Source organism: Rattus norvegicus, chromosome 16 (genome assembly GCF_036323735.1).
Source record: "Rattus norvegicus strain BN/NHsdMcwi chromosome 16, GRCr8, whole genome shotgun sequence".
NCBI lineage: Eukaryota > Metazoa > Chordata > Mammalia > Rodentia > Muridae > Rattus > Rattus norvegicus.
Genome location: NC_086034.1, coordinates 64,640,261 through 64,660,761, shown reverse-complemented (window position 1 = coordinate 64,660,761; position 20,501 = coordinate 64,640,261).

The following is a 20,501-nucleotide window of genomic DNA, read 5'->3' as shown; positions in this document are numbered from 1 at the left end:
AAGGTTTTATAGTAAGCAGCAAGCAGGGAGTACATGTGCAAGCATCCAGTTGGAAAACTACTGGGGCCTTTAACGTAATTGGCTGGTCCTGGAAGTCACGTCATAAGCTTAAGTTCTGCTCCCTTCTACATTGGTGGTCGTTAGGTAGGGGGTGGCTTAGAACCTGGGGGTGCAGGTTTGTTGGGGGAATAACCTGGAGATGCTGGTCTTTTTGAGAATGTCACCTGGAAATGCTGGTCTTGTTAGGGATTAACCTAGAGACTGGACTATGCTTGAATTTAAAAGATTTGGCCTCTCAGCACGTGAAAAGGAAGAGCCAGTTAGGGAAAGATGAGGCAGAAGAGGCAGCCGAGGGACCCTTGTAGTCAGGATGAAGACTTTAGACCTCACTCTGAGATAAGGGAGAAGCCACAGGCAACTTCTCTGACCAGAGAGGTATCGTGATCTTATTTAAATATTTAAAGGATCAATGTAGGCTGCATTGCCCTGAGAGCAGTTCACTGTGGCTGGTGTGGGGAGCAGGAGCCCTGACCTAAGGTCATTAGATCAGGGTGGGGTGGTGAGGTAAGAAATGGTCAGCAGAGGTGGGTAGGATAGATGGATGGACGGGGCGGGTGTGTGTGTGCAGAAACAGAGAGACAGAGACGGGACACACACACACACACACACACACACACACACACACAAAACACACACACACAGACAGAGAGACAGAGAGACAGAGACAGGACAAACACACACATAGAGGGACACACAAAACACACACACACAAAACACACACACACAGAGACAGAGAGACAGAGACAGGACACACACACACATAGAGGGACACACAAAACACACACACACACACACACACACACACAAAAGAGATGGGGGGGGGGGCAGAAAGACAGAGAGACAGAGAGACAGAAGAGGAGAATCTAATCTAAGCCAAAGTTGATGTCATGAGTTCTCATCTGAGTAATGAGGATGACGGATGAGGTGTTGCCTGGAAAAGACGGAAAGACTTGGGAGTGGACATAAACTAGACCTTGGAAATGTGAAGTCTGAGAGGGGTTTTCAGTATGGGAGTGAGTCAGAGTTTGATTTACAAATGGAAGCTGTGATAGCCGTGGAAGGAGACTTGATATCCATCCCACGGAGAGGTACTTCAAAACCGAACACACGCATTTCTGCATTGCTGGGTCTTGGAAATTTGTCCTTGGTCCTTCGTCTGACTTTTTTTTGCATAAAAGTCTCCATATTCACCACCAACCGAAGGCTGGTTTTCCCTACTAGAAGACTAACTTTCTTCAACTGTGACTTTAGTGGGAGGCTCTACCACAGCATTCCTGTCAGAGGCAGGGAGATGCCACAGCTGACAGAGTCCTGGGCTTTTCTTCATTGGGAAGCATAGTCTTTGCTGTCTGCTTGGTCTCACTTTGGTGGCTACTGCTGTTACCTCATTTACAGAGAGGAGATGGATAAGAACCCTGGTGTAGCCACTTCCCCAGGTTCATCCCCTTCACCCCTGACTTTCCCCATTGGCTATGGAAGTCTGAACAAGTTTCAGGCTGACTTCCACTGAGTGAGGTTTCAGTAAGGAAAGAGTCAATCCAGTGACTGCCAAGTAACTAAATTCCTTTCTGTAAGGAAAAGGGTGATCTAGGGCTAGGACGATTTCCCAAGATTCAGATGTCAATACATCTCTAAGGAAGAAGCAAATCTAACCCCCATTATCCCTGCTCTTGACCCTGAGGAGTCTGTAGGCAGCAGTACGATTTTTACATGAGATGCTGCCCATCCCATGGTATCAACAAAACAATTTCCCTGTCCCAGAGTTGGAGCTCTTAGCTGTGCTTCCTCCCTGCCAGTTCCCTTTGCTTCCTTTTATTCTCTGTGAAGGTGTTAATGAACAGTTAATTGCTTAAGGGTGGGCTTGCTGACAAAGAAGAACAAGGACAGGGAAGCAGTGATAACAGCTTTAAAAACCTGTGAATAGAGAACTGTAAAAGCAAGCTTCCGCAGAGCCTCAGGTGAGGGGGGATTGATGGGCTCCTACCCAGTGTCTCCAATTCCCTCACTGTTGGTTTTGTCACAGCTTTCGGGGGTTTTACTGAAGACCTCCAGAGGAGAAGGTTCCGTGGCCGCTAACTGGCTGGTTATATTATGGGAAAGAGATGGCCGGTAAGCTCTGAGGGACTGAACTACATAGACAGGGGGCCTTCCGCTCTGAGCACAGTCCTGAGAACCAAAGTCAGGCAGAGGAGAGTCAGCCAGAGCTCAAGATGGAATCAGTGAGAGAGAGAGAGAGAGAGAGAGAGAGAGAGAGAGAGAGAGAGAGAGAGAGAGAGACAGAGACAGAGAGAGACAGAGAGAGAGACATAGAGACAGAGAGACAGAGACAGAGAGAGAGAGAGACAGACACAGAGTGACAGAAAGAGACAGAGAGAGACAGAGACACACATAGAGACAGGGAGACAGAGACACAGAGAGAGAGACAGAGAGACAGAGACAGAGAGAGACAGAGACACACAGAGACAGAGAGACAGAGACACACAGGGACAGAGAGAGAGAGAGAGAGAGAGAGAGAGAGAGAGAAGTTCCATTCACCTTGACCCTGAGATGAAGTCACACTGAGCGAGTCTAAGCAAGAGGAGCGAGCAGAATTGAACCTTTATACCTTTGACTTTTGTAGACGGCTCACCCAGTTCATCTTCTAATTCCCCAGCATCCCCCCTTCCTCATGTCCATCCTCTCTGATGCATCGTCTTGACTGTTTTTGTGAAAACACACACACACACACACACACACACACACACACACACACACACACACACACACGTCCATCAGACAGTGGCTGGCACCTCTCATTGACAGGATGGCCTGATAGCGTGGGCTCAGTATGGAATCATGATGTGCTGTGTGTGACTCACTCCTTGCTTTACCACCATGGGAGTCGGCCATGAGCCCATCCATTATCCATGGCTCATCTCATCCTCCTAAGCCTATTACATTAGCTCATCTCTGTTTGCCCAGTTGACATCCGGTCTTCTTCCTTTGTTCAGCCCCCACGGGACTGTCTGCGTTACCATCTCATGTGCTCATTGCCCCATACGGTGTCATCCGTAGATAACATTAACATGCTGTTTACACTTTTCTGGGTCACTAATCCAAATGTTAAATGAGTCAGAAGGTGACACTTAGCATTCACCATCTGCAGTGGGGTTGATGTTTGCCACCACTGCAAACATCCACCCTCTTAAAGCACAACCAGATCCAATGCTTGTCAGAGCTAGACCCGTTCAAACCTGAATGATGTCGGTATGTGCAGAAACAGCGCTCTTGTTAGCCATAGTCTTTGTTCATGTTCGACACGCCACACCCCCACCATCACCCCTGTGGCCTGTGGAACCAAGAACTGGCCAGAGTCTGGGGGTAAGGACAGATGCCAGCTGCTGCTGCCAGGGTACAGAGCTGGAAGGCTCAGGGGTGTGATTACTTGGACCCCACGAGCAAACGGCAGTGCCCTGCAGTATCATCAGGACCAGGTCATGAGGGTGAGCTAGCACAGGCTAGCTCTGTTGAGTTACTTGAGATGCAAATTAGATTCATTAAGACAACCTATTTGGCTTCCTTGACTACGGTGATGAACTGGGCACTTAAGCTTCTACACAATTTAGAACTGATGGAGTACTGTTTTCCTGGCTGAACTACTAAATATTGATCTATAATTTTCTCTCTCTCTTACTCCTAGAGATGAAATCCAAGGTCTTTCATATGCAAACGAATCATCCTTTTTTACAAATTGTAAAAAAGTAAGTTGTTTAGATCAAAAATTATATTTGTGAATCTTCCCATTCACTTACTCTTTTCCTCAATTGCTTGATTTTTCTTTTTAAAACACTTTTTAGCTTTTACTTTTAAATTGTGTGTGTGTGTCTCTCCACCCCCATACCCCCTTGACTTTATTTCTTGATAGGAAATTTTGTTTTGTTTTCTAAAAAACTAAACTTACTCTGTGTGTGAGAGTGTGTGTGTGTGTGTGTGTGTGTGTGTGTGTATGCTTCATCCTGAACCATGCTCACTGATAGAACAGAATCACATAGATTTTTATGTATTTTGGTTTATAGTTTTGGTGTGGATTCTCTTTCCTCTCCCCACTTCTTTCCTGTAGGGGGCTTTAATTCAGGGCTTTGTGTATGTTAAGTATTTACTAGCATGAACTACACTCTTTTTTTTTTTTTTTTTTTTGGTTCTTTTTTTTCGGAGCTGGGGACCGAACCCAGGGCCTTGTGCTTCCTAGGTAAGCGCTCTACCACTGAGCTAAATCCTCAGCCCCATGAACTACACTCTTGACCCTAACTTTTTCCTTTAGAGTAACTCTTCAAAACCTCATGCCATAGATATTATTTCTTGGGAGAACTGAAGTTTTATTTCAAAATGTCCTAATCTCTCTCTCTCTCTCTCTCTCTCTCTCTCTCTCTCTCTCTCTCTCTCTCTCTCTCTCTCTCTCTCCTTTCTCTCTTCTCCCCTTTCCCTCTCCCTATCTCTTCCCACCCCTCTTATATTCTTCTCATCCCTCTCCCTCTCTGTTCATATCTGAGATGCTGTTTTCTAAGTACTCCAGGGTAAGCTTAACCTTGTAGTCTCCATGTCTCAGCTCCTTAAAGGCTGAGATTCAAAGCACATTTCTCCATACCAGCGATTTTTACACTTTGAACAGACTTTCAGAATGGTCTATGATTCTCTCTCTCTCTCTCTCTCTCTCTCTCTCTCTCTCTCTCTCTCTCTCACTCTCTGATTAGAGATGGAAAATAGACACAGACATAAATAACATCGATTTAAGGGTCAGAGTAATCAGTGTCATCCTGTTGCTGGTTGTGGCAGTGATGCAGTCCTAGCCCAGGGACTCTGCCCATGAGGAGCCCTAGAATTGGAAAACTTTGGGCTGGAATCCTCGAAGCAGGAAAAGAGAACACTAGATGATGTAGCTACCCAGGCACACACATATTGTCTTGGATTAGTTTCCTGTAAAAGACAGTCATCTAAGCACAAGTTAGTGAAAAAAAAATCTGTCTTTATGAACTCTGTGCCATTTAGTTAACGATGGTTGATAATGCCAGGCATCAAATTAAATGCTCTTGCTGAATTTATAATAATAAATCCTCATCAATATGTATTGAGAATTATTCTGATAATAATTCTCAATAATTACCCTATCAGTCCAATCAGCTTAGAAAGGTTAAGTCAGGGAAGCTTTCTGAGGCTGTACAGCTGACGAGAGAAAGACCAAGGCTGTCATTCCGTTTGACCCAAAGTCCGAGCTATCGCTGTTACTATTGCTTGGATGTTTGCAGATAATCAGATGGGTCCCCTCTCGAAGCTCTTATGATTAAATGAAGAGGAAACAGAAGTCGGGGCAGCGTATCTTCAGGGTTCATACTATGATAGGAGTGTGCCCAGAGTTGACTGGGCGTAAAGGGGACACTCTAGATTCAGTGTAACGATTTAAGATATTGATTTAAGATAGAGGGAAGGGACATTGAGCTGGATCGTAAAAACATGCGCGAGCCCTAATCTTCAGACGCTGTGACGGTTACCCTACTTGAGAAGAGGCAAATGAAGGATCTTGAGATGAACAGATTATCTTGGATTATTGAAGTTGACCCTAAATCTGATGACAAGTGTTCTTATAAAGGCTGCTAGAGATGTGAGCGGTCCTCTGAGGACTTTGCTTTGGATGCATTCACGCCTGCATCCCAACCTCCTCTTCTAAGGACATTTATCATATTGGATCAAGGTTAGTTATGATTGATATTGATTATCAACTTGACAAGATCTAGAATCACCTGGGAAACAAACTTCTGGGGAAGTCTATGAGGGAGTTTCTAGGTTGGCTTATTGAACTGGTGAGACTAGCCCTACTTGTAGGCATCACCATTCTGTGGGCTGAGGGTAAATCAACCATTAGCCTTCATAGCGCTCTGCTCCCTGTCTGTGGACACAATGTAACCAGGTACCTCAAGATCCTGTTCCCAGGATGGACAGTATCTCCTCAGACTGGAGGCCCAAGCAAACCCTGCTTCCTTAAGGTGCTTCTTGGCAAGCATTTGGTCACAACAATGAAACAGTAACTAATCCAGTTACCAATGCAGAAAGGCAAACTAAAGTAAGCAAGGAGTCTCCTGGCCACTTAAGGGTGCGTGGCTTTTGAGATGGTGTCTTGAAAAGTTTCAGTAGGCCATGTTCTATGCTTTTGATGACAGAAGGCCAACAGCACCACGTTTGGCCTCTTCTTAAGCGTTCTAATGAGTAGCTCATATAACCATTTTCTGAGCCTCAGTCTTTCCTCACCTTACCTACAAGAAGGAATCTCTCTAATTCCGTATGTAAGATTTTGATTTTTATTTATTTATAGAATAAAGCACTTGCTTTTCTAAAATATTTCTATTCATTTTATTTATTTTATTGGGGGGTCGTAGTGGCACATGTTCCCTAGTGCCTCTCTCTCTCCCTTTCTTTCTCTCTCTCTCTCTCTCTCTCTCTCTCTCTCTCTCTCTCCCTCTCTCTCTCTCTCTCTCTGTATGTGTTCATATATGTCTATATGTGTCTATATGTGTTCATAAGTTTTCTGCAGGTCAGAGAACAATTTATAGGACCATGTCCTTTCCACCATGTGTATTCAGGGGATCATATTCAGGTCATCAGGCTTGGTGGCAAGAGTCTTCAGCCAGTCAGCCATGTTGTTGGCTCTGGCTTCCCTCTGCCCCCAAGATAGGGTCCCTCTCCCTCTCCCTCTCTCTCTCTCTTCCCACACTCCTGCTCCCCTCCATTATGTAGTTCTGGCTGTCCTGAAACTCACTATGTAGGCTAAGCTGGCCTCAAACTCCCAGAGCTCCGTCTGTTTCTGCTTCTTCAGTACTGAGATTAAAAGTGTGAGCCACTGTGCCTTTAAAGCAAACTATTTGACAGAGTCTTCCTGCTGGTGTGTACCGTCTCACCTGACTGGTGTGTGTAGCATCTCACCTGGCTGGTGTGTGTACCATCCCGACTGGCTGGTGTGTAGGCATTTTCATGTTTGTTCTACTTGATGAGCCTCAGAGTTTGGGCCTCGGTATTTGTACTCCATATACCTAAAGCCAGCAGCCCTGACTCCTGTCCCTGTCATGTTGATGAAGGGACTATCTGACATCACAGCCTGATGTAGCCCAGCTCAGGCGCACTTACTGGCTATCAGGTCTGCGATGCTTGGGTTATATTTAGTACCAAGGAAGCAGAGACAGACAGCTATGAGCTCACCATTGTTCCAAGCAGGGCGGGTCCCACTGAGAGTCTGTGGGGCCAACTTCTCAAGGGTCTTTTTCCTGTGAACTAACAGAGGTTGTTCTTCTATGGGGAGATGTGGTCAGTGGGTAGGACTGTGTTTTCATCCCCATTGCCAAGAACCAGCTGTTTATGTTAAACAAACTTTACCTTTAACTACAACCACTTACGTTATTTTTCTCTCCGTGTGTATGTTTATGCAAACACACACCGTGTCATATAGGTAGAGGCCTCTCTTTCTACCATATGGGTCCTGGGAAACCAAACTCATGTCTTCTGGCTAGACTGAAGGAGCCGTTCCCTGCTCACTGGCCCTGACCTTAGGTGTTAGAAAAGGTAGTTCACTTTTTAATTTACTGAGCATCATTTTTTAAAAATTATAAAGTAATAAATGGTTAACAGTTTAATACTGTTGTATGCTACACTAATTTTTTTTATAGTATTATTTGTTTCCGGGGCATTTCTCTAAAATAAATGTATGCGCATGTAAAATAATTACTGAAAACAACATGGACCATATTTTTAAATAAAAATGTATTCCCCAAGTATGGTTTTTAAAGTTTCATATATGTGTGTTGTATTTACATAATTTCTCCTCTCATTCTTCTTCCTTCAACTGGTACTGTGTATCCTCACTCCCCTCTCAAGTGATTGGCTTCTTTTTTTTTTTTTTTTTTTTGGTTCTTTTTTCCGGAGCTGGGGACCGAACCCAGGGCCTTGCGCTTCCTAGGCAAGCGCTCTACCACTGAGCTAAATCCCCAGCCCCAAGTGATTGGCTTCTTTTCCTTTAATTATTAGTATCACATACATACAGACACACATATACACATATGCAAAAACACATGTATAAGCCCAGCCTGCTGAGTATGTTTAGTGTTGCTCGGGTGTGTGTGTGTGTGTGTGTGTGTGTGTGTGTGTGTGTGTGTTTAGGGCTGACCAGTTGGTATTGGATAGCTAATTGGGGGATTCATCTCAAGGAAGAATGATTCTTCTCTCTTAGCAGTCACTGGTTGTCGGTAGCTCTTCACCTAGGGGTAGACCTTGAACCGACCTTGAACGATTCCCCCCTTCCATGTCGCCAAGCTAACTGGTGCTATTGATGTTTATTGTAGAGGTTCAAAGAAACCTAACCCCAAACTTTGAATCAACTTTAGACACAAGTACAGTAACCTATATGTCTTGAGGGATGGGAGGTCTTGAGGGATGGGAGGTCTTGAGGGATGGGAGGTCTTGAGGGATGGGAGGTCTTGAGGGATGGGAGGTCTTGAGGGATGGGAGGTCTTGAGGGATGGGAGGTCTTGAGGGATGGGAGGTCTTGAGGGATGGGAGGTCTTGAGGGATGGGAGGTCTTGAGGGATGGGAGGTCTTGAGGGATGGGAGGTCTTGAGGGATGGGAGGTCTTGAGGGATGGGAGGTCTTGAGGGATGGGAGGTCTTGAGGGATGGGAGGTCTTGAGGGATGGGAGGTCTTGAGGGATGGGAGGTCTTGAGGGATGGGAGGTCTTGAGGGATGGGAGGTCTTGAGGGATGGGAGGTCTTGAGGGATGGGAGGTCTTGAGGGATGGGAGGTCTTGAGGGATGGGAGGTCTTGAGGGGATCTATCTTGTTGTGGTAAGGTCCTTTGAACATCTAAGTACAGATCCATCTACTTTATACCTCAGTAATTTCCATAGAGGAGGAATATCCTCCCCACAGTGCAACAGACAGCAGCAGACCAGCCTTCCGCACCAGCCTGGCAAGGTCAAGGTCCTTTAAAACATTAACTTTTACTCATGTATGTGGATATGTGTCTGTGCGAATGTATACCTCCAGTGTGTGGGCGCTCAGTGGCAGACCTCCTGGGGTTACAGTTCTCATGGCTCATGGGATTGAGTTTTGGTCCCCTGTAATCACGAGAAGTGCCCTTAAGTGCTGTGTGTGTGAACTCACTAGTGTAAAATGCCGTATGTGTGAACTCACAAGTGTAAAGCGCTGTATGTGTGAGCTCACAAGTGTAAAGCGCTGTATGTGTGAGCTCACAAGTGTAAAGCACTGTGTGTGTGAACTCACAAGTGTACCTGCTTTGGTTCGTCTCATGACCGTTGTAGTTCCCCGATGCAGCAGGAAAGGCTACCTCATCCCATTCCCTCACCTACACAGTTAAAAAATTATACTTCCTGGGAAAGTAATATACTTTAACTGCAGCTAAACAATAACACTGAAAAATGTCTTCACTGTAGGGTGCTGTAGTCCCTTCCTTAGACCATAAATTGTTTGTAGGGAAAATTGAATTTGCTTACCTAAGCTATATATGAACTCCCAGCCCCGTGCTAATTAACCCACTGCTCTCATGTACATGAATCTTCCAGCATCATATTAATTGACACTGCACGTGATATATCGCGTGTGCTCTCTCGTTAGTTAGAAAGCGGCTCTTCTAATCTGGTTTCCTCCCTCTAGGCCTGCTTGACTGAGTAGATTTTACAGACTTTGGCTGCAACGTGCTGCAAGGAGAGCTCACCTTTCCCAGAGATCACAGCTCCTTCCTTACAGGCCACGGGTTAAATGCTTTTGTGTCAACATTCAGAAACATACCACAGTGTAATTATTCCCGGACAGTGACGGTTTTATCATAGCATCACGAGTTGACTTAGTTTTGCAATGCATAGTACTATTCCATTGTGGTCTCTCTTTCTGCTGGTTGTTTTGTATTCTGATAAATTGACCTGGCCAATGATAAGCTTCAAAGGTGTGTGTGTGTGTGTGTGTGTGTGTGTGTGTGTGTGTGTGAGAGAGAGAGAGAGAGAGAGAGAGAGAGAGAGAGAGAGAGAGAGCGCTCAGTAAGACCACGAAGGCTGGATGAGGCCATCATAGCAGGCATCAAGCACAGGGCACTGGGAATTTTATCCAAGGATGTTGTTGAAGAAGAAGGCAGTACAGTTCAGTAAGAGGTTGGGGATTTGTGGATGTCCTTTGATGTTATGACTGTCAGGCATCATAAAACTGATGGTAGCCTGGGGATGTTTGGCAGGGAACTGGAAGAGTGAAGGTCAGAGAGAGTTTGCCTGTAAGGGATTCATCTGTGTGTACAATTCCAGGGACACACATTGTGATGGTTTATAAATGCTCGACCCAGGGAGTGGCACGATTAGAGGGTGTGGCCCTGTTAGAGTAGGTACGCCACTGTGGGTGTGGGCTTCAAGACGCTCACTCTAACTGGAAGCGAGTCTTCCACTAGCAGCCTTCAGATGAAGATGTAGAACTCTCAGCTCCTCCTGCACCATGCCTGCCTGGATGCTGCCATGTTCCTGCCTTGATGATAATGGACTGAACCTCTGAACCTATAAGCCAGGCCCAATTAAATGTTGTCCTTTGTAAGAGACACACATTTCCTGGGAGAAGCCTAAGGGGCCCTCCAAGTCTGTTCCAATTCTCAAGAAACGATTGTCCACTTCTAATACCTAATACCTTACCAATTAAAATGTGTTTATCTTGCTATGTATGGATGAAACATTAGATGTATGGAGAAGACATAGAAAGTTACAAATCTCCATCCTTTCTCCACTTCTATCCTCTGTGTGTAACCATAGGCTTTCCCACCCATGCCCGAGTTCCTGAAATAACGACACAGAGACTTATTATTTATGAATAAATGCCTCGTCCATAAGCTCCCTGACTAGCTTGTAGCTTAATCAACTCATTCTATTCTATGAGTACCATAAGGCTGGTTACCTCCCCTCAGTTCATGCCTCTGTCTCCATCAGTGTTGGGGGCTCCTGGGCCTAACTGTATCCCAGAATACTCTCTCCCTACCAAAACCCCCACCTCCTATTTACTGCCTAAGCTAACAGGCCAATATTTTTTATTGACAAGTGATACTTCTACACAAGAGAAGTCACAGGGATTCTCTCTGCAAAACCTTTAATGTGAGTCTCTGGATATAGGTATATAAGCAGGGGCAGGATTCAGGCCATATATTGGGGTGACAGGAAATATAGTTTTTTTTAATAAGAGAAATTAAATTCTATTTTTAAGCTGTCCCTGGGATGTATAATCTTGAGCATAGATATTTCTGAATTTACCCTGGCTTTTTCTCTGGTGTTACGGTAAAGCTTGAGAACTGGGTGGATGGGGTGATGGTGTGAGGTGTGAGGTGGGTGAAGTGCGTGCTTCTCAGTTTCACCTGCCTCTGGCACCTAGCATTCATATATTCTTTTTTTTTTTTTTTTTTTTTTGGTTCTTTTTTTCGGAGCTGGGGACTGAACCCAGGGCCTTGCGCTTCCTAGGCAAGCGCTCTACCACTGAGCTAAATCCCCAACCCCGCATTCATATATTCTTAATTGCCCAGTGACTAGCCATGTGGCTTGAAAGACTCTGAGGTTGTATGGGCAGCGGTAGTAGAACACACCTTGAATCCCAGCACGTGGGAAGCAGAGGCAGGTAGATCTCTGAGTTCAAGACTAGTCTGGTCTACAGAGTGAGTTCGAGGACAGGCAGGGCTACACAGAGAAACCCTGTCTAGAAAAACAAAACAAACAAAACAAAACAAAATTCTCTGACAATGTCTGGGACCCTTGGGCTACCCAAGGGATATTTGATCCTTCCTGTTCCGTAGCGGGTAGTATGCAGGGAAACCTGCTATTTCCCGGGCCACTGGCTTGGCTGTCTCTGCTCTTCTGATTCCGTGTGATGTGGCATGGGCAGGGAGGTCCAGGCCTTCTTTGCACTCAGGTTTCTGATGCATCCTAGCAGCTCCACTTTTACATTCTATACATTCTATACAGTCTATATGTCCTATTGGCTCTGTTCCTTTAGAGCACCATGCTCAATATACCTCCTGGTCACCTTCTGCCAGTCTTCTTGATGACTTCATCTTCTTCATCCAAGAGTCAAGAGCACAGTCTTGGTTTTTGTTTCTTTTGGTTTTTGTTTCTTTGTGTGTGTGTGTGTGTGTGTGTTTCTTTTTTAAGCATATTTTTAATTCTTCTATGTACTATATAGTCAACTGTGCCTTCTCCTCCTCTTCCTCCTCCTCCTTCTCCTCCTTCTTCTTTAAAGATTTGTTTATTTATTTTATGTATGTGAGTACACTGTAGCTGTCTTCAGACATAGCAGAAGAGGGCATCAGATCCCACTACAGATGGTTGTGAACTACCATGTAGTTGCTGGGATTTGAACTCAGGACCTCTGGGAGAGCAGTCAGTGCTCTTAACCGTTGAGCCATCTCTCCAGCCCCGTGCATGTGCTTCTTTTTTTAATACTTTTTTTTTGAGACAGGGTTTTTCTGTGTGGCCTTGGCTGTCCTGACTCTTACTCCGTAGACCAGGCTGGCCTCGAACTTACCAAGATCAGCCTGCCTCTGCCTCCCGATTCCTGATTTTCCCCCCTCAGAAAACAGAATTTATTAAAGTCTTATAAAAATCTTTTTTTTTTTTCAAAAAGATAAAAGCTTCATGATAAGGAAAGGGATCATAGGGGTTGGGGATTTAGCTCAGTGGTAGAGCACTTGCCTAGCAAGCGCAAGGCCCTGGGTTCGGTCCTCAGCTCTGAAAAAAAAAATAATTAAAAAAAAATTAAAAGGGATCGTCGCTGTCTAAGTCTGCCTTCATGTCCTGGCTACTACATGGCAGGGATCTCTGACGACACAGTGTCCAGGGGCTGCCAGGGACAAACCATCATACAGTTCCTCACTGTGTTCCATGAACTTCCTGTCAGCCTCAGCCACACCCAGCTGAGGCACTGGGTTTTCCAGTGCACCATCCCCCACCTCTTCATACGTCTGCATGGTGCTCTGGGGGTAGCCCTACTGGGGGTGGCTGTAACTGTAGCTGTAGCTGCTGTGCAGGGGTTAAAGGTGTGCTTACCTCCACCCAGCACAACCTTGTTCCATCGCATGCCCCTGCCTGGGATTCTTTTACTCTACCTGGATAAGAACCACTGGACAGCAAGGAAGAGCCGTTATGGGGCTGGCAGTCTTGGGCCTGTCAGTGTCCAAGGCCTAGGGGCCTCACAGGCAGATCTAGAGGCTTTTAGCTCCCGACCTGGATTGCCAGAGACCTACTGCTTCAGGCTTTAGAAGCCAGAAACATACGGTACTCAGGCTGGAGGCTCGTCAGTGGCTGTGATACTTGGCAGCTGTTGTAATCCTCAGCTCCTGCCAGTTTTGAGTGACAGGCAGCAAACAGTACCAGGCACTGCCTGCTAGTGTTAGAGCTGTCACCAAGCCTCAGGTGCTGTGACTGTCAGCCCCCACGGTGACAAGTGTGACACTCTCTATCCTGGTGTGTTGGGACCCTGAGCTCTTGGGAATGGCCTTAGGGTCTGGAGTGCTTCCGGCTACTCAGACTCACGGTTTATTGTTTTCAGCTTTGTCCGGCTTTCCTTGTCTCTGGCCACCCCTGTTTGTCCTGGCTGCTCTCTGAAACCCTTTACTTCTGCTGGTGACATCGTCTTTGCCTCTGCACAGGGCTTTGCCGTGCCCATCTCAGCCTGTGCTAGTGTGGTGTTGTGATGAGAATTGCCCCCCCAGGCTCATATGTCTGCTTAGTCACCAGGGAGTGGCACTGTTTGACAGGACTGGGAGGCGTGGCCTTGTTTGAGGAAGTCGGTCATTGGAGGTGGGTTTTGAGGTTTCAAAAGCCCATGTCAGACCAAGTCAGTCAGTCAGTCTGTCTGTCTGTCTTTCTGCCTACGCACCAGGATGTAGCTCTAAGCCATTGCTCCAGTACCTGCCTGCATGCTGCCCCGTTCGCTACCATGATGGTTCTAGACTAAATCACTGAAACCATAAGCAAGCCCCCAACTAAATGCCTTCGTTCCTAAGAGTTGCCTCTGTCATGGTGTCTTCATGGCAATAGGGCAGTGACTCAGACACCTAGCAATGAGTTAGATCAAAACCAGGCAAGAAAAGACCACTTGAGAGAAGCCTTCTATAGAGTGTAATGTGGCAATCTGCGAACAGAATGAAAGGTGTCTCCTGGTGAGCCAAATAGCCCAAGTTTGTAACAAGAAAGGAGGGGTGATAAGAGTGTCTGTACCAATCATAGAAGTTCTCCAGCAAGAGGGGACTGTTTGTACTATACATAAAACTTCTTCCGGGGACCAAGGGAGAAAGGCTCCTTCCCTGGGCTAGGTAGAAATGAGTACCAGGTCATCTTCAGTTCACTGGGCAGGTGATGGTAAATGCCCTGTCTGAACTGTGGAAACAGTGGCAAGACACTGTCTAAGTTCGGGTTTGATTGCTGTAAAGAGACACCATGACCAAGACATCTCTTACAGAGGCAAACATTTAGTTGGGGCCGGCTTACAGTTTCAGAGGTTTCAGTCCGTTACCATCATGATGGGAAGTGTAGCAGCCTGCAGGCAGACATGGTGCTGAAGAAGGAAATGAAAGTTTTACATCTTGCGAGCAGCCACAAGGAGACTGTCTCTTCTGCACTGGGCGGAGCTTGAGCATAGGACCTTGAAGCCTGCCCTCAGAGCGACACACTTCCTCTATCAAGGCCACACGTATTTAAAAAAGGACACACCTCCTAATAGTGCCACTCTCTGTGGGCCAGACATTCAAACAAATGAGTTTATGGGGGCCAAACCTATTCAAACCACCACAGACACTGACTTCAGGAGTCATGGTGTGCTTTGCAGCAGACAGCTGTCGTTTCTGGACAGCTTCCTCAAGGCCAAATGTCTGTGAAGTGTTCATAGCAGCTAGTATAGGGCCGAAGGGAGCCCAGCTAGCTGCCTGGCTGATGGTCCTTCACCCCAGACAGTCAAGGCACCAGTTCAGGGTCTAACAGTTGCCAATTTAGGGAGTCAAATTCCCTAAATCTTTATTTAAAGGAAAAAGTGCCCATTAAAAGAGGCACTTACAATAAAGAGCAACCACCCAACAGCCCATTAACAGTCCTTAAAAATGTCTGTACACAAGTTAGAGTTCTCAGAGAGGAGGGAGTCTCAGTTGGGAAAATGCCTCCATGAGATCCAGCTAGGAGGCGGTTAGTGGTCAGTGGGGGAGGGCCCAGTCCATGGCCTATGGTGCTGTCCCTGGGTTCTATAAGAAGGGAGGCTGAGCAAGCCAGTAAGAACCACCCCTCCGTAGCTTCTGCATCAGTTCCTGCCTCTAGGATTCTGCGCTGTTTGAGTTCCCATCCGGGCTTACTTCAATAATGAACAGCAATGTGGAAGTGAAAGCCAAATAAACCCTTTCCTCCTCAACTTGTCTTTTGGTCACGGTGTTTTGCCTCAGCAAAGGAAACTCTGAGAGAGTGTCCTAACAATCTCCTGTCTTACTGCCCAGAGACAGGTGGACCTGTTAATAGGTCTCACTGTTACTGTTTTACTTAGTATCTATTTAGTATTTACTTAGTATCTATTCAGTATCTACTTAGTGTCTGCTTTTTTTTTTTCAGAGCTGGGAACCGAACCCAGGGCCTTTCGTTTGCTAGGCAAGTGCTCTACCACTGAGCTAAATCCCCAACCCCTCTACTTAGTGTCTACTTAGTATCTACTTAGTATCTACTTAATATCTATTTAGTATCTACTTAGTGTCTACTTAATATCTATTTAGTATCTATTTAGTATCTACTTAGTGCCTACTTAGTATCTACTTAATATCTATTTAGTATCTACTTAGTATCTACTTAATATCTATTTAGTATCTACTTAGTGTCTACTTAATATCTATTTAGTATCTATTTAGTATCTACTTAGTGTCTACTTAGTATCTACTTAATATATCTACTTAGTATCTATTTAGGATCCAAGGTCTCAGCCGGGAGGTGGGGGACGGGGTTCGGTGCGGGGCGGGGGGGGGAGGGGAGAATTGGTCAAATTCAATCTGAGGAAGTGGCAGATGTCCTTAATACCAAGCACATATAGGTACGACAAGCGTTTGCAAAATTTCAGTGGATAATTTTATATTTGCTGGAAGAGACATGCAACTGAAAGAAGACTTAGAATAGTCAAACATAAAAACTCCTTCAAAAATTACTCTAGTGTTACAATGCTGACATTTTGGATACTTCTGGCACTATTTGTTGCAAATAGGAGAAAATGTCACTCATGTTGAAAAATACACTTTTTATTCAAAAATTTTAAATAGAGTAGGCACGGTGTCACCCAACTGTAGTCCCAGCATTTAGGCGGGTGAGGCAGGAGGATTGAGGCCAATCTGGGTTATGTTATATTGTAATTTCAAGGACTGGGTGAGACAGCTAGATTTTGTCTCAGAAAAATTACATATGTATTCATACATAGTGTAACAAATAGTTACATTCAACAATGCTTATTATACATATGAACACATATATAAATCTATTGACACATGAGCACGTATGGAGATGTCTATTGGATGTGTGCTCTTTGAGAGACCTGGTATTAGGACAATCTATTTCACATTTATCCTATCCTCTCCTACCAGTGCCCCAATGATACTAACACTAACACCCCTTTCCTTTTTAGCACTGCATTGCCTAAACCCTCTTCTAAGCTGCTATTAGCATAAGTCGACACCATTAGGCCAGTGTTAGGAGGAGATGAAGGGCACAGTATTCTTCCTGAACACCTACATCATTGACCCATCAGGGCTTTGTGAGAATCACCTTCCTATAAGTCATGGTGAGATAGTCTGCCTCCAGTGACAGAAACACAAACTATCAACAGGAGGGCCAGGGAGGGCTTTCAAGAGAGCCTGGTATGTGTGTGCAACTTGGTGAAGAGCGGGTGAGATGGCACAGTGGGCAAAAAAGGTCTTGGTACAAAAACTTAAGGACCTGAGTTTGATAACTAGAAACCACAATAGGAGAGAACTGACTCCTGAATATGTCCTTTGACCTCTGCATACATGTGTACGCCCAATCCTTCCTCACCTCCCTCTCTGCCCATCTCTCACACCATGATAACAGCATCATCATCATCATCACCATCATCATCACCACCACCATCACCACCACCACCACCATCATCATCATCGATGACGACGATGACGACAACAACAGCAAGCACAGTAACTGACACATAAAATGTACTCAGCAAACATTACTCTCCACGGGGGAGGGGCTCACCCCTTTCCATTCTGTTAGCTCCTTCCTTAATGAGCCCAGAAGGTCTTCCCAGAATAGCAGCTAGGGGCAGAGTGGCTCAAGATTAAATTCAATGCAGATGCTTATTAAATGAACGAGGGAGAAGGATGGATTTTCATGAAAGGAGATGGGAGCGAACGAGGCTCACCGGCTTCTCCTTGACCTTTGGGGCTGCAGCACCATTGGTTAGAGTAATTACCTAGAGTAGAGAACTCTAATTCACTTAGGGGCTCTGCTGAGTAACAGACTGAGAGAAACACAAAGACTTCATCCTCCATTGCAGACCCCATCTAAGCCGGCAAAGAGATTGTCTTCAGGTTTGCACCAAGTAGACCTGCCCCACCCCGGGGTAATTTCTAGACTGATTTTCCCTTTCAACCAATTGCCAATGGTAGACAGTCTTACCTCCTCCGATGTCCCATGTCTCTGGATTTCCATTGAGTCTTGGCACAGTTTGAGTTGGTTCTCATTCCTATGTAGGAGTTTAGTAGAACTGCAAGCTCTGGCCTAAGTGCCTCTTATTAATGGACTTTTTTTTTGTTTAAATAAATTAAGATTTGGGGAGTTTGACTCCCTAAATTGACAACTGTTAGACCCTGTCCTGGTGGCTTGACTGTCTGGAGTGATGGACTATCAGCCGAGTAGCCCGCTGGGCTCCCTTCAGGCCTGTATGAGCTGCTCGGAACACTTCACAGACATCCTGAGGAAGCTGTACAGAATTGCAGCTTGTCTTTTTGGTACAGCGAGACCCATTCTAACCACACGCAGAATGTGTGCCTCTTTACCCCAATTCTGCTAGCCTGGCAGGGTGGGAGTTGGGGCATAAGACTGGAGGTTATTGGGATAAAGGAAAGGAATCTTGAGTTTAAAAGCACTATTTAGTGTCGCAGGAAACGTTTCCACCCTCAAGTGGTGGTGGCCTAAAAAGTCTCTCCTCCTGTTGTCTGTACTGGAAGAATCGTCAGCAGTAGGGATTGTAAAATCGAATCAAATAATCCATGTTTACATCTGTACTTATCTCATGGTTACATAGGTAATATCTGAATTTTTTTTCAGTTCTAAGCCTGTTTTAATCAGGAAGAGAGACTTGGTTTTTGTTACGAAGAAGGAAGACCTCATACCAGTTGGTGCAGAACCAGGGGAAACTGTGCATCTCCAATTAAATCTAGGGGGAGCGTTAGGATTATATGCCACAGCACAAGTTGAGTTGGCCATTGTTTTGGTAATAATGAAAAATTTGAGAGCACCCTGTTTATTGCAATGGCTCTGGTCATTTTACGTGTGTTAGCCTTGTGACTCTAGGAGGCACAGACCTCATTTGCTCTTTTGGGATAAACACCATGGCCAAGAGTAACTTAGGGTAGGCAAGGGTTCACTTGGCTTGCAGGATTTAGCCCACCCTTGGGGGACGCTAAGGCAAGAACGCAGGGGCAGGAGCTGACGCAGAGGCCATGGAGGAGCACTGTTTACCGGTTTGCTCAGCTACTTTCCTATACACCCCAAGTTTCCCTGCTTAGGGATGCCACTCTCCGTGGTGGGCTGGGCTGGGCTTTTTGACGTCAACCAGGAAAATACCTCAGAGACGTGATCACAGGCCAGTCTGATGGCGGTGATCCCCAGGTGGCTCTTGTTTGTGTCAAGCTGACCAAAAGTCATCGTCCCAGGCACCGCGTACCCTTTTCCAGCCTTTAAGAACATCACCCAAGCATATAGAACTCAGCAGTGACAAGGCTGGGATTTGAACCTTGAGCAGACGACTCAAGATTTGCACACTTAGGCTATTCTGTCCTGATGACTCAGGAAGATTGCCTGCATCTAAAATAGATCTACTGTGTGAATCAGAGAACAATTTTAGAAAATATCTGCTCCGAATGTGAAAAAAAAATTTATAAGGGGATATTTCCTCTGAAGAAGGAGAGGAAGCTGTTATGAGAAAATATGTGAAAAGCCCTAGAAAAGACTCCATAAAGCTAAATATAACAACTAAAAGATACTAGGGTGGAGGCAGCAAATAATACACTCGAAGCCATGGATGAAGAGAATTCGTGTAGCAGCGACAGTCGTGAGAATGGCTAAACAGCACGGTTTCCAGGAATAGGCTATCAAAAGTGGCGTGCTGGCTGCTGCGTGAAATGTTTTGGAGATCCCAATTCTTTGAATAATAATTATTCTGCAGGGGAAAAAATAATCCAACAAGCATAATCAAAGAAATAAGGGAGAAAAAATGTCTTTTTTCCTGAGTGTGTTTTTAGCCTAAAAATGAACCCAGATGGTGGCTTAGCTGGATCGACATAGCATCAAACTGCCCCCTAAGTACCCGTTCATAGCCAAGCCAAAGGTACTCTCAGCTTTAAACAGGAAAGCCGTCCCTATCAGTGAATGGAGTTAAGTGTAAGGACCCATGGGCGTACTAGATGTAGAGGACAAAGCAAGATTGAGGGCTTGGCTCTAGACAAGGACTCCTCCTGCCCTCCTAAGGCTCAGGGGACATTGCTGAGGGGGGTAAGAGGACGGTCAGGTCTGAAAATGGGGGATGGGTGTGTGTGTGTGAAATACCACCTCTCTTTGTTATCAGGTTGACTTATTGACATAGTCACGTGTGCCTGTGTTGAAGTAATCCTCATTAATTTGCTTAGCAATGGCCCCATGAGAGTTGTGATGCTGGTAATTCTAAGCAAGACAAGGAAGGTCACAGTAGCCACACTCAGGGCAGCTGTGCGTACTGCCACTGGGTCTACGTACACCAGGCCTAACAGTCAGCTATAGATGGAAAGGACTCACGGACTCTTACCATTTATTGGCAACCAGCAAAGTCTGAGAGAGAAAAAGGCATGGTAACCAATTGATGTGTGTGTGTGTGTGTGTGTGTAAACTGATCAGCATGCATAGTGTACACGCATGAAGTTGTGAAAGAACAAAATTTACTAATGGTAATGATGAAATCCTGGTCTGTCCTGCTCTCTACCAGATTCGACTCATCCTGTAGCCCAGCATCTCCACGCCATACAAAATCATCCTATTAGTCATGTACAGCTCTCTTGGTTATCAGGTTGACTTTCTGACATGGTAACGTGTGCTTGTGTTGAAGTAACCCTCTTATTTACTTAGCAATAGCCCCATGAGAGTTGTGATGCTG